Source organism: Dermacentor andersoni, chromosome 1 (genome assembly GCF_023375885.2).
Source record: "Dermacentor andersoni chromosome 1, qqDerAnde1_hic_scaffold, whole genome shotgun sequence".
Lineage (NCBI taxonomy): Eukaryota > Metazoa > Arthropoda > Arachnida > Ixodida > Ixodidae > Dermacentor > Dermacentor andersoni.
In genome coordinates, this window is record NC_092814.1 from 19,828,868 (window position 1) to 19,840,279 (window position 11,412).

At 43.0% G+C, this 11,412-nt stretch overlaps 1 long non-coding RNA gene across 2 annotated transcripts; it reads left to right on the forward strand.

The window, feature by feature from the left end:
- The first annotated feature begins 1,797 nt into the window (after positions 1–1,797).
- LOC126545457 (uncharacterized) lies at positions 1,798–7,899 on the forward strand. Of its 2 annotated transcripts, none has more exons than XR_011892428.1 (3): positions 1,798–2,897; positions 4,831–4,958; positions 6,902–7,899. It is a non-coding gene; the product is annotated as an uncharacterized lncRNA (long non-coding RNA). The 2 variants fall into 2 exon arrangements; XR_007602366.2 differs by lacking the exon at positions 1,798–2,897 and adding an exon at positions 2,904–3,852.
- The last annotated feature ends 3,513 nt before the right edge of the window (positions 7,900–11,412 follow it).

Here is an 11,412-nt window from a genome sequence, read left to right on the forward strand (position 1 = left end):
ATGCGTTTGCGATCAGTTAGACATTGTTTGTACAGTTTGCGCGGGGAATCTATTGAAGTACCTTTTGCTGCCGCACTGGCAATACTTGTAATTTAGCAGTTGTCAATGCACGCTCGTGATCTTCAGGAGTACAAACGAAAACCAGCGAAAACTTATGTAAGTTCGAATGTCGAGGACATAGATGGGTGCGAACTACGACCTTTTTTACTTGATGAAAATCTGTATTGTGAACTTTGCTACTGTTGTCGCTACGTTATTTTTTTCTTATGACGTGCATGATACTGTAAACTTTCTCGTCACATTTTCTCTTCCTTTTGCATGACAACAATTTTTTTCTGTGCGGTACACAGCCCATACTACTATTCGTGTTTAGAATAATAATAACGTCGGTCTATTGATATCGCGGGCGGAACGCCGCCCTGACCACATACTATGCGCGCGAAAAATAGCATCGGCAATGTTCGCCAAAGGCTAAGGATTGTTACGCTCGCCGGAAGATAAGCATTCCTACACACTAAACATTTTTACGCCCTTATGGGTGTTAAGAGGGGTGCTTTCTGCATTTACACCCCTCTCCACACCTTTTTAGCACCCTTTTCGGTCAAAACACCCTATCACAAGGGTGTATACTACACATAAGGTGCGACTTTGCTAGAAGAAGGGTGTTAAATCGACGACTGAAGGGTGTTGAACGCATTGATGCATAAATCTAAGTAACGTGTACACGTCCACGCATTGAGCAATGTGTGTAGGTATTGCATTTTTAATGATAAAGCATTTTATGGCCTTTCAGGTAGGAAAGATGGCGTTCTCCGCAACAACAATCCATACGGGACCCTGCTCATGCCAATCTTGTCATTTCCCTTGAAAGCATTCAGAACCGCGCCGCCCTTTTATTCTCTCAAATTATTCACGTCATTTTAGCGTCACGTCCATGAAAAGAACACTAGGTCAACCTGACCTTTGGTTACGTCGTAGGTACCTTCGTCTGTGTATTTTTCATAGAATATGGTACTTTAACCCTTCTCTTAAAGAAAATATTTCACCACACCAAGTTGTATCTCGTCTCGCATCGACCATCAACACAAAATTGATGTGCCATTCCTTTTTGCCAAGAACAGCCACTGAATGGAACCGCCTTCCCGCCTCCACAGTCTCAATTTATAACACCACTAATTCAACATCGCTGTTCAAAGTGTCTTGCAGTTTAATTTTCTATTCTTGCCCTGCACATGAAATATTGTATACTTTCACCCCTTCTTTCTGTTGTGTCTACTAGGCCTTGAAAGTATATTATACATACTTTAAAGGCCTAGTAGACACAACGGAAAGAAGGGGTGAAATTGCGGCATTATTGCATTATTTACCCATAATTGCTCATAATTAACGTTGTTCTATTTACTACCTTCTGTATCACTACTGACGTCATCAGCGTCTTGTATGACGTCAGTAGTGATACAGAAGGTAGTAAATAGAACAACCTTAATTATGAGCAATTATGGGTAAATAATGGGAATCAGGGCGGAATAAATTCGGTTAAGGTTCGTACAAACTGTAAGTTGCAAACTGCAAGTGTACATCCATGAAGTCACTACGTTTTCGCATTCCTAAGTGACTGTCGATCTTTTTCTAGGATTCTGATGTTACTGGCATGACGGCCACTCCAAAATGTATCAAGAAAATGTACGCACTTTCACTTACAATTTAATTATCACTATATTTCGTGCTCACAATTATATTATCATGCAATTAAACACTTCTAAGACTAACTGCAGTAGCAGAATGAAAACGCGCGAGCAACTTGCACAATTCTGCACGAATATTTCGGTGCCCTTAAAAGCCCAACAAGAAGTGGCGAAATTAAAGAAGCTGCCTGGATACATTGCTGAACAAACAGGGACGTGCTATTAGACGAGCCTCTGCTGTACAATGGCATCAACGTACAATTTGCTTGGTGAAGCCATAACGAAGACATCTATAGCGGCGGGATCACGCTGGAAGTTCTCAAATCCGAATCTCCACGTACCTTGCCTAAGTTAGTCAGAGTTTTACTAAGCTACTGGTCTGCCTTCTAAGCGCATCCTCGGACACAGTTTGTAAGGCTCAGCCTATATATTAGGGGCTGGTGTCGTCAAAGCTGTAATTGCTTATCCACAGCATACGCTCTTACAAACGCATTCTTCAGTCGCCTCATGAATGCTTACGCGTCGCTGTCGCACGACCAAGATGTGAGGGTCTTTATCGAGCCAGGATATCGCTGTAACTACGCTGTGACCTCGCAAGGTTGCTTAGTTCGGACGCAGCGAATAATCTAATCGCACCAGCAGAAGAGCGCCGATCGTCTCGCTCACGGTCCCGATTTGTGTACTGTACGCTCAGTCATGCAGCACAGACTGCGCCCCCCCCCCCCAAAAAAAAAAAAAATATGCTCGGCACGAACCCTAGTAGCAACTACCCGCCTCACCGCTCTTGTTGGAGACCACAACGAAGCAGCAGCTAACAGGCGGCCATGCGAGCAAGCAAACCTGCCAGAATAAACGTTCAATTTGCGCGCCCGCCCCCTGCCCAATGAAAAGTGACCGGAAGTGACGGGACGACGCTGTACAGTCACTTCGGCGCGCGGCATGATGGGAAGGCGGAAGCTACGCCATTATTGCATTCTTTAGCTACGTGAAATGCGTTCGCGTCTCGCGCTGTGCGAAATAATTTTAAACGTGTGATTAGTTTTGTGCGCGGTGTAGAAAAAGGTGTGGCCCGTGCTTTGTGTATTACTCGTGCTCCACTTCAAAGCAAAGCGTTCGTACGCACTGGAAGATGGATCCACGGACGCTGAGACGAGCAGTTGCAACGTGCCCTGTGTCGGCGGTCGGTAGTACTGCCATAATGGAAATTTTCAGGCAAGTGCCCATTTATTTGGTATTTCTTTAGTGGGTTACGTGCTTTTGTTCGCTCTAGAAGTATCTTACTGTGATCTCGTAGCATAATTCACTAATGTAAGAGCAAGAGCAGCTGCACTCCTAGTAGGGCAAGTTAACTACCTCGATCGCGCCCCGTCTTACATCGGGCGTGATGCGCCTGCATAGTTACGCTTTTCTCAGCGCTTGAACGTTCATAGATGTGCTTCTTTTGTGCGTTCAGCGCGGCTTCTTGTAATACGGTCGCTCGCACTTAAGTAAAATGTGGTCGACCACTCTTGCATCGCGTAGAAAAAGGACGACTGACTTTGCCACCTTTCGAAAGAACTAGCGCGGTATTGGTTCTCCCTGATGCGGTCGCGTGCTGCTGTTGCTGCTTGCCGGGCGCCTTTAGCATGTTTTCGGCTCGCTTTGTCTGTGCGTGTGTGCGCGCTCGCGCTCGGCTCGGTTCGTGTGTGTGTGTGCGCTCAGCTCAGCTCGCTTTGTGTGTGTGTGTGTGTGTGTGTGTGTGTGTGTGTGTGTGCGTGCGTGCGTCTTGCGCGCGCATACATGCCGGTTTGTATGGGCCGGCGTGCTTGCGTGTGTCTAGTGCGTACGTGTTTTGTGAGCGTGTTTCTGTGTGGGTCACTGTGTGTGCGTGCACGTGTTAGCGTGTCTGCCTGCATGTATGTGTGCTTGTTTGTGTTGTGTTTATCAATGTGGGCGTGCGTGCTTTTGTGTCTGCGCTTTGAGAGTGCGTATATTTGTGTGCGCGCGAGTGCGTTTTGTGTGCCTGCGTATGTATTGCATAAGGCCGGTAGAGTTTTACTCGCAATAAAACTCTTCCAATTTGGTGCAGCGAGTGTTGCCGCCTGAAAGCCGAGTTTGGTTTCAAGCCAACCTGGACAACTGCTGTATGAGGCGCTGTTTCTCAGGAGGATCAGTGGGAAGGCGTCAGGTATACGCTTCCTCCTTTTTCCCGCCTCTGCCCTGATGAATCGATATCCTTGATTGTTATTCTAAAAGGAACGTTACATCCAGAGCACAAATAAATGATTAAGAAATCTGGTAGTGTGTTTCGCCATTACACTAATTCTGATCCTAAAGACGTGAATTTCCCTTTAGCCCACATTTCCGTTGATGCATACAACCGCTGAAATTGTGAACAGCAGGTTATTCGAGACCCCCCGTCCTACGTATATAGCAATTGTCTTCAGGAGCTTTAATGAATTTTGAAAATTTGAAGTGTTGTTGCGCTTTAGAGGTATCATATGCAAGCTTTAGGTCTCTCCGGGTAGTTTGCATGCTCTTCGAGAGCTGTCGCCTATAGCCCTATTGAATTTCGTAACTACAGTTTGGAGCACTGGGGAAGCTAGAAGGCTTGCCCTGGATCTCGAGAAAGTGTTTAAGCTGGAAGTGTAGGTTGAGGAGTTTAAAGTTGGTCACACGAAGGCTTTTTACGCCTTAGCAGTAGGAGTGTCAAAGGATAAAAAATGCATTGTATCAAGCGTGGGGAGCTGCTTATGTGGTAGAGGCTTGTGCGTGTGTGTGTGTGCGCGCATGCATGCATGCATGCGTGCGTGTGTGAATTCGCTCCTCACAAGGGAGTGTGTGTGTAAGTGAGCTACTTCTTTGCTGGTGCTATTTGCCAAAAATTGGCAAGAAAACACAATAATCAATATAACTTGAAATAATAAGCTATGCAAAGCATGCTGGCACAGTAGCGACAGCAGCATATGAGCATACAAACATGCAGCTGTGTGACAATCTTAATGCATGACTGCAACATCTGGAAGGAAGCTTGCTTCTTTTTCAGCAAGCAGCGCAAAGTCCATATTTTTTTGCTTTTCTCGTGCAAACCAAAACGAGGCTCATTACCAGTGACCTTGTCTTTCATTCTAATAGCATTTGTTTATCTTAGAGTTGTTTCTCGCAGGTCATGCAGATGATAGCATCAATTTCACAATGCCCAGCCTTGGTGCCCTCCATCAAGAGCAAGCCACTTGCGTTCGTCTTCAGGCAGATGGTTGATGTCTTCTAGGAAGCAGTTGGGAAGACTACATTGTAAGTAGATATAGGTGTGTAGTTTAATATAGTAAGTCAAGTTATAATTTAAAACTCTGAGGCTCCTTGGCGGCCTAAGCTTGATATCATATGCAGTTGTGTGTGTTTTTAAATATTGCCGATTGTAGTGCATACTGCAGGGTATGACTGCTGATCCAAAGCATACACTTGCGTTTTCTTGATGGCCTTTCATAATGAGGATTTTTTTTGTGCAAGAATATTCACAGACGGGGGCATTCCAGCATGATATTCTTTATTGTGCATTCAGTGCTAATTTCGTATGACCTTCCTGCTACGAATGTTTTTGCAGGAAAGGAATATTTCCTTACTCTATGCAATGAGCTTGTTATTTGCTGGTTGCATTACTCGTCTACCTTTAATTTAATCCCGTATAATTCTCGAAACCTTAACATTTGAGCTGTTTTTATTTCAAATACAATATTAAAATGCGCCGGATTGCAATCTAGACTGCAAGGGATTTGAGAAAATTACAAGAAACTAGGACCTCTTATGGGTGTTAAAAAACATTTCCGCAGGCATTGCACCTATTTCTTGTACTGAGCTAGCTGCTCATGAAAATTGCAAGCATATGTCATTTCACACAGTTTTGCAGGATATAGCAGGCCTATCATTGTCACTAAACACAACCTTTCCTCATTTGCATCATGAAAATCTGCCTCCTGCTTAATTTGGGACAAGTCTTGAAAAATGAATGTTTCATAATTTTGAAACTACACAAAGTATTGGTTGGGGCTTGGCAGTTTTCAGACAACTTGACCATGTTGAACCTAGCCATTACAAGACGAGAAAAAAAAAACATGCACAGGAGGACTCATTCAATCAAATGCAATGCTGTGGTCATTTTCCATGTGGCAAAATGTATTTTAGGCGGGGGAGGGCGGGTAGCCAATTTACAACCATTGCGACTCATGCGGCTAGTGGCAACACAGGATGAGAAATGGTTGTGGCTCTGAGGTTCCTTGAATATGTGAACACTTATATACAATCCCTCCCCACCCCCCAAGTGAAGGGTAACCGTGCAATATATTTTGGGCGGTAAAGATGATTTTTTTAGGAGACAAGAAATTTCAGGCTCTAGTTGAGAGGCTACACAAAGGAGGACCATGTATGTATTCGCAGAATAACATAAACTGCCTAGGAGGGGTATCACAGTTTAGAGCATGAAGTAGAAAGTGGGAGCATGACGAAGGATCATAAGTTTATTTAAACTTATGATCTTTGAGAATACTAGTCACCGTTTGCCAAGCTAACCCATTGAAAGAAAGGGGCCTGCTCTAAAAAAATAGTTAACACATGCTAAATTTTCAAGGAAAGTATGCCGAAATGTCAATTCTTACTAAATTAGTAAACAAGAAATACACAATAAATTTTAAGATACAGAAAGGGTCTAATAAACTGCATTGGGGAGTTGGAGATTGTTGGGCGGGATGCATGTATTGCAGGGCAAATGATAATGCCAGTGGGGGTTCCCTCATTTTCATTTTGTGTGCACTCTGTAAAACTACTACTTGTCTCCTAGTGTAATAATGTGTAAAAACAGCCATTTTTTAATGTCTGTGCATGTCAGTCTTAATGTGCCATATCCCGTAAGGTTCTCAGCTGCAGTACTTATAAAGTGTAATGCAGAGATATATTCCACATTTCATGTCAATTTTATATTAAGGTCACATACACACTCTTGGACAAATTTCTGTTGTTGAGAGATGTCATTGGTAGTGTCCTTAAATTTTATTCACTCTTATTTTCTATGGTGAAAAGGCTACTGTAAATTTATTTGCTTTTGCTGCTGTATGTGCCTTGTATTCACAGTGACATAGTGGTTTAGTGTTCACAGTAAATGCAATTCCTAAATTTTCCACAGTGCACATGTGTAATTGCACAGACTGAACTCTCATGATTCTCTTCTTATTTTGCTAATGCAGAAATGCAAGATTCCAGCAATGCCATGTGCTGCATTTATTGGTCAAGATGCTCAGAGAATGGAGTCCCTGCACCTCGTGGTGAAACGTGAACATTTTTTTTCTTTTGGAAAGCTAAACGTCATTTGCTGTATCAATTGCATTCTTGCAGCTCAGATGTGTACTGTATTTTTTCTAATTTTGAATCAATTAATATTCACTGTTCAGTATAAAAATGACGTACAGTGTGAAGGACAAGGACTGCGAGAGATGACATGCACTGCGCTGACTTCCAACAATGTTTTATTGCGTTGCCACATCGTGTGTTTATACACAAGAAGGGTCATGCGCAGAAAATGAAAGGCAGTCACAAGGGGTGTTCTAACAGCAAGTCATTGTACTAAGAACATGGTCACTTAAAAAAAAATCACGATTTCTATCTGTGGAGATACAAGACTTCACTAGGAGTCAGCGTAATAGAGGGGGCACTAACGCACACACTACCCATTTTTCTGGTGAAATAAGCTTCAATAATGTACCGGGTGAGCTGTGTCTCGCTAGAACTTGTGTATCTTCAAAGAGGGGCATGCAGCGGCAGTCCCGGCAATGAATGCCCAAGTGGCCTTGAACAGTGTTATGGACGTTATAGTGCACTCTTAAACGATCATTTAGACACCTGCCTATCCGTCCAACATATTTACTGCCTCAAAACGGGAATATGGTAAACCACATTCGTTACACATATCGCAAAACGTTTTCTGTGCCCGACAGAGCAAGAACTCTGACACGATTTAGGCGCGTTTACACGCTTACAGAGCTTTGCCAGCTTTTCCGGTGCTGAGAAAAGGACTGGGATTCCTGGAGGTTGCCAAATCTTTTTTTAGCCTATCGGAGACATCTTGCACATACGGTAGTACTGCGAACCAGGTTTCAACCGGCTGGTTCCTCGACTGAGTGCGCTCATCACGTTTTGTGCCCTTCAGAAGCTGTTCCGCTATGGCTGAAATTAAGGCCAAAGGGTAGCCAACCCAAGAAAGGCGATCAAGCTGTGCAGCAAGACTATCTTGCATTTCATGTGAGCAAGATTTATTTAGGCTGTTAACGAGGCAAATCTTTACAATACCTCGTTTAACAAGCTTTGAATGTGCAGAGTTAAAGGGCAAGAGTGACTTCTTACTTCTCGGTTCAAAGCACTAGCCCACCTGTTTATTTCTAAGGCACTGCCTGAGATCAAGAAAGCGCAAGAATCATCAGTGGGGACCTCATTTGTTAGTTCTAGAGGCTGCAGCTCTTAAAGATCTCCAAGTCTCCCAAGCAGCAGGCTCAAAAGCATGATCAGTGCAATCAATAAATACCAGGTAGTCGTCCACAAACCTGCACACTTTGACAACGGGAGACGCATCTAGGTGACCTTGAATATTTCAATCATGATTAGCTAGATAAATATCACTCAGTGGCAGCGCCAGGCATGATCCTGCACAATATACAAATAAATGGTGTTTGTATAGGATCATGCCTGGCGTCGCCACTATGTTATATTTATCTAGCTCATCATGGTTGCAATATTGAAGGTCACCTAGATGCGTCTCCTGTCAAAGAGTGCAGGTTTGTGAATGACTACGTGGTATTCATTGATTGCACTGATCACGCTTTCGAGCCTGCTGCTTCGGGAGTCTTGGAGATGTTTAAGAAAGCCTCTACAACTAACACATGAGGTCCCCATTGATGATTCCTCGCGCTTTGTAGATCTCAGGCTGGTGCTTCGATCTGAGAAGTAAGAAGTCACTCTTGCCCTTTAACTCTGCACATTCAAAGCTCGTTAAACAAGGTATTGTAAAGGTTTGCCTCGTTAACCGCCTAAATAAATCTTGCTCACATGAAATGCAAGATAGTCTTGCTGCACAGGTTGATCACCTTTCTAGGGTTGACTACCCTTTGGCCTTAATTTCAGCCATAGTGGAACAGCTTCTGAGGGGCACAAACCGTGATGAGCCCGCTCAGTCAAGGAACCAGCCGGTTGAAAGACATAGGTTCGCAGTGCCACCGTATGTGCATGATGTCTCCGATAGGCTAAAAAAGATTCGGCAACCTCCAGGAATCACAGGCCTTTTTTCAACCCCGGAAAAGCTGGCAAAGCTCTGTAAGTGTGTAAACGCGCCCAAGTCACGTCAGAGTTCTTGCTCTGTCGGGCACAGAAAACGTTTTGCGATATGTGCAATGAATTTCGTTTACCATATTCCATTTTGAGGCAGTAAATATGTTGGACGGACAGGCAGGTGCCGAAATGATCGTTTAAGAGAGCACTATAACGTCCATAACACTGTTCAAGGCCACTTGCGCATCCATTGCTTCGGGACTGTGACTGCGAGCCCCTCTTAGAATATACGGAAGTTCTAGTGAGACAGCTAACAGGTCATCCGGGAAATTATAGAAGCAAGTTTCACCAGAAAACTGGGTAGTGTGTGCGTTAGTGCCCCCTCTATCACGCTGACCCTAGTGAAGCCTTGTATCTCAAGAGATAGAAATAGTAATGTTTTTTTTTTTCCAGGTGGCCACGTCCTTAGTACAATGACTTGCTGTTAGACGCCCCTTGTGACTCATTTTCTGCGCATTCCCGCTCTTGTATACATACACACAATGTGGCAACGCAATAAAATACTATTGGAAGTCAGCGCAGTCTATGTCATCTCTCGCAGTTCTTGTAATTCACGCTGTACGTAATTTTTTCGCATTAATTGTCAACTATCCCAAGAAAGCACCTTTTTCAGTATATTTATAATGTTTGATACGACCATTTGCTGGCAAATGTTAACAGTGTGATATTTAACTTGGACTTTTACATGACTGCCTGTGCCTGTGTTCTTTTAGTAACCAGAGTATGGCTAATTTATTAAACCATATTTGCTAATTTACATACTCACATGCTACAGCAAGCCCTAATCTTGTATTACTGCATCTAAGTGCAAATAATTTAGAAATTTACTATATTTTAGAACACTGTCCACCTTTCGTGTTCAGCAAAATTGTTTAATCAACAGTGGTTTGCTTTTATCAGGCCTTTTACTGCACCTTGCACCTACACAATAGTAAATGTGGAATACTCACTCTTGATTTATAGTAAGAAAAGAACCTATTTTCAAACTGCATATTGTATATGTACCAGTGCCTTCGGGTTACAAGAGAGAAATTTATAGAAACTGGAATTGTAGTTAGAAAATCTGCTACACAGCACTTTTAGCACAGAGAACTCTCGTTTCACAAAAGAGGACAAACTATGTAGGCACTAAAAAATTCTACATATTTTTCGTGCTCAAGTAATCTTGTTGGAAAGAGAAAATTAGCAATAATGCTGCTGGCTTAAACCTCACTTAAAGCACGTCTATGCTTGGAAAGTATTGTTTCAGTCCAAAAAATGTTGGCCAGTTATGCTTTTCATAATGCTTTGCGATTACATTAGTGTACAAAGTAACAGGTGTCTTATGCATTTGTTCTGCATTTCAATTACTCCCCTAATTCACCTTTGCAATGTCCCTTTTTTTTCAAGGCATCAAAACTTGAATTTTCGTTCATTGAGCCTTATACTGAAAATTTATTCCTTTATGTGGCGCAAAACATTGCGAGGTCAACTCAGGCTCTTTCAGTGCTGCTATACATAGTTTCTTCTCTAATAACAGATTTGATCAATACATATATTTTAGATACCTTTGTGGGAAATGTACATGTTCTTGTATTTACCGATGTGTTTGGTGATTGTGCATGTTTATATTTCATGTGATTTATGTATATATTGTACTCTGTATTGCAGCATGCAATAAATATATTTACGTTTTTCTTGAAAGTGCCATATATCGTACCAGTCTGTGTTGCATGTTATGTGGATCTGGAAATCGTGATAACAGTTGGTGTTGATATACATGCTCAAAAGTGACATTTGCTAGGTTGTATACGTGCAGCGAAGACAGGTTTTGCAATATACACCGTGAATTACTAATATGTAATGTGATCCACACGTATACGTGCGTGTGTGCCCATCGAAGCTTCAAGGCCGGCTGTTCGACGGTGCGTTTGGTAGCCGAACTTGAACCTTCTGGCACACGCGAGAGTTACGCGTGGATCGCTGAACCTAGTAGTAATTGAAGGCGTGTACTGCCGAACCTGCCTTCCATACACACTAGCAATAAAAGGGTGTACACCCTTCCAACACCCACATAGATGGGTGTTAATATGGACTTGCACCCCTACACCCTAAATTTATTTTGCTGGACACCCTTCCTCTAGGGTGCTATAACTGCACCCCAACTGTAGGGTGTAGACAACAGCACCCTTAGGGTGTTCGTCTGGCGACAAACTGATTTACACCCTTAAGGGTGTTAAAATGTTTAGTGTGTACTTCAGATACTGCCCAGTAATCTTGCGTATTGCGTTAGCGAGGTAATCGGCCGCTTTAAATAGCCTTTGTCGCCTTATGTACGCATGTTACACGCATGCATCATTGCGGGACGTTATGGTGCGCGTCCCTTCAAGACTTTAGTTTA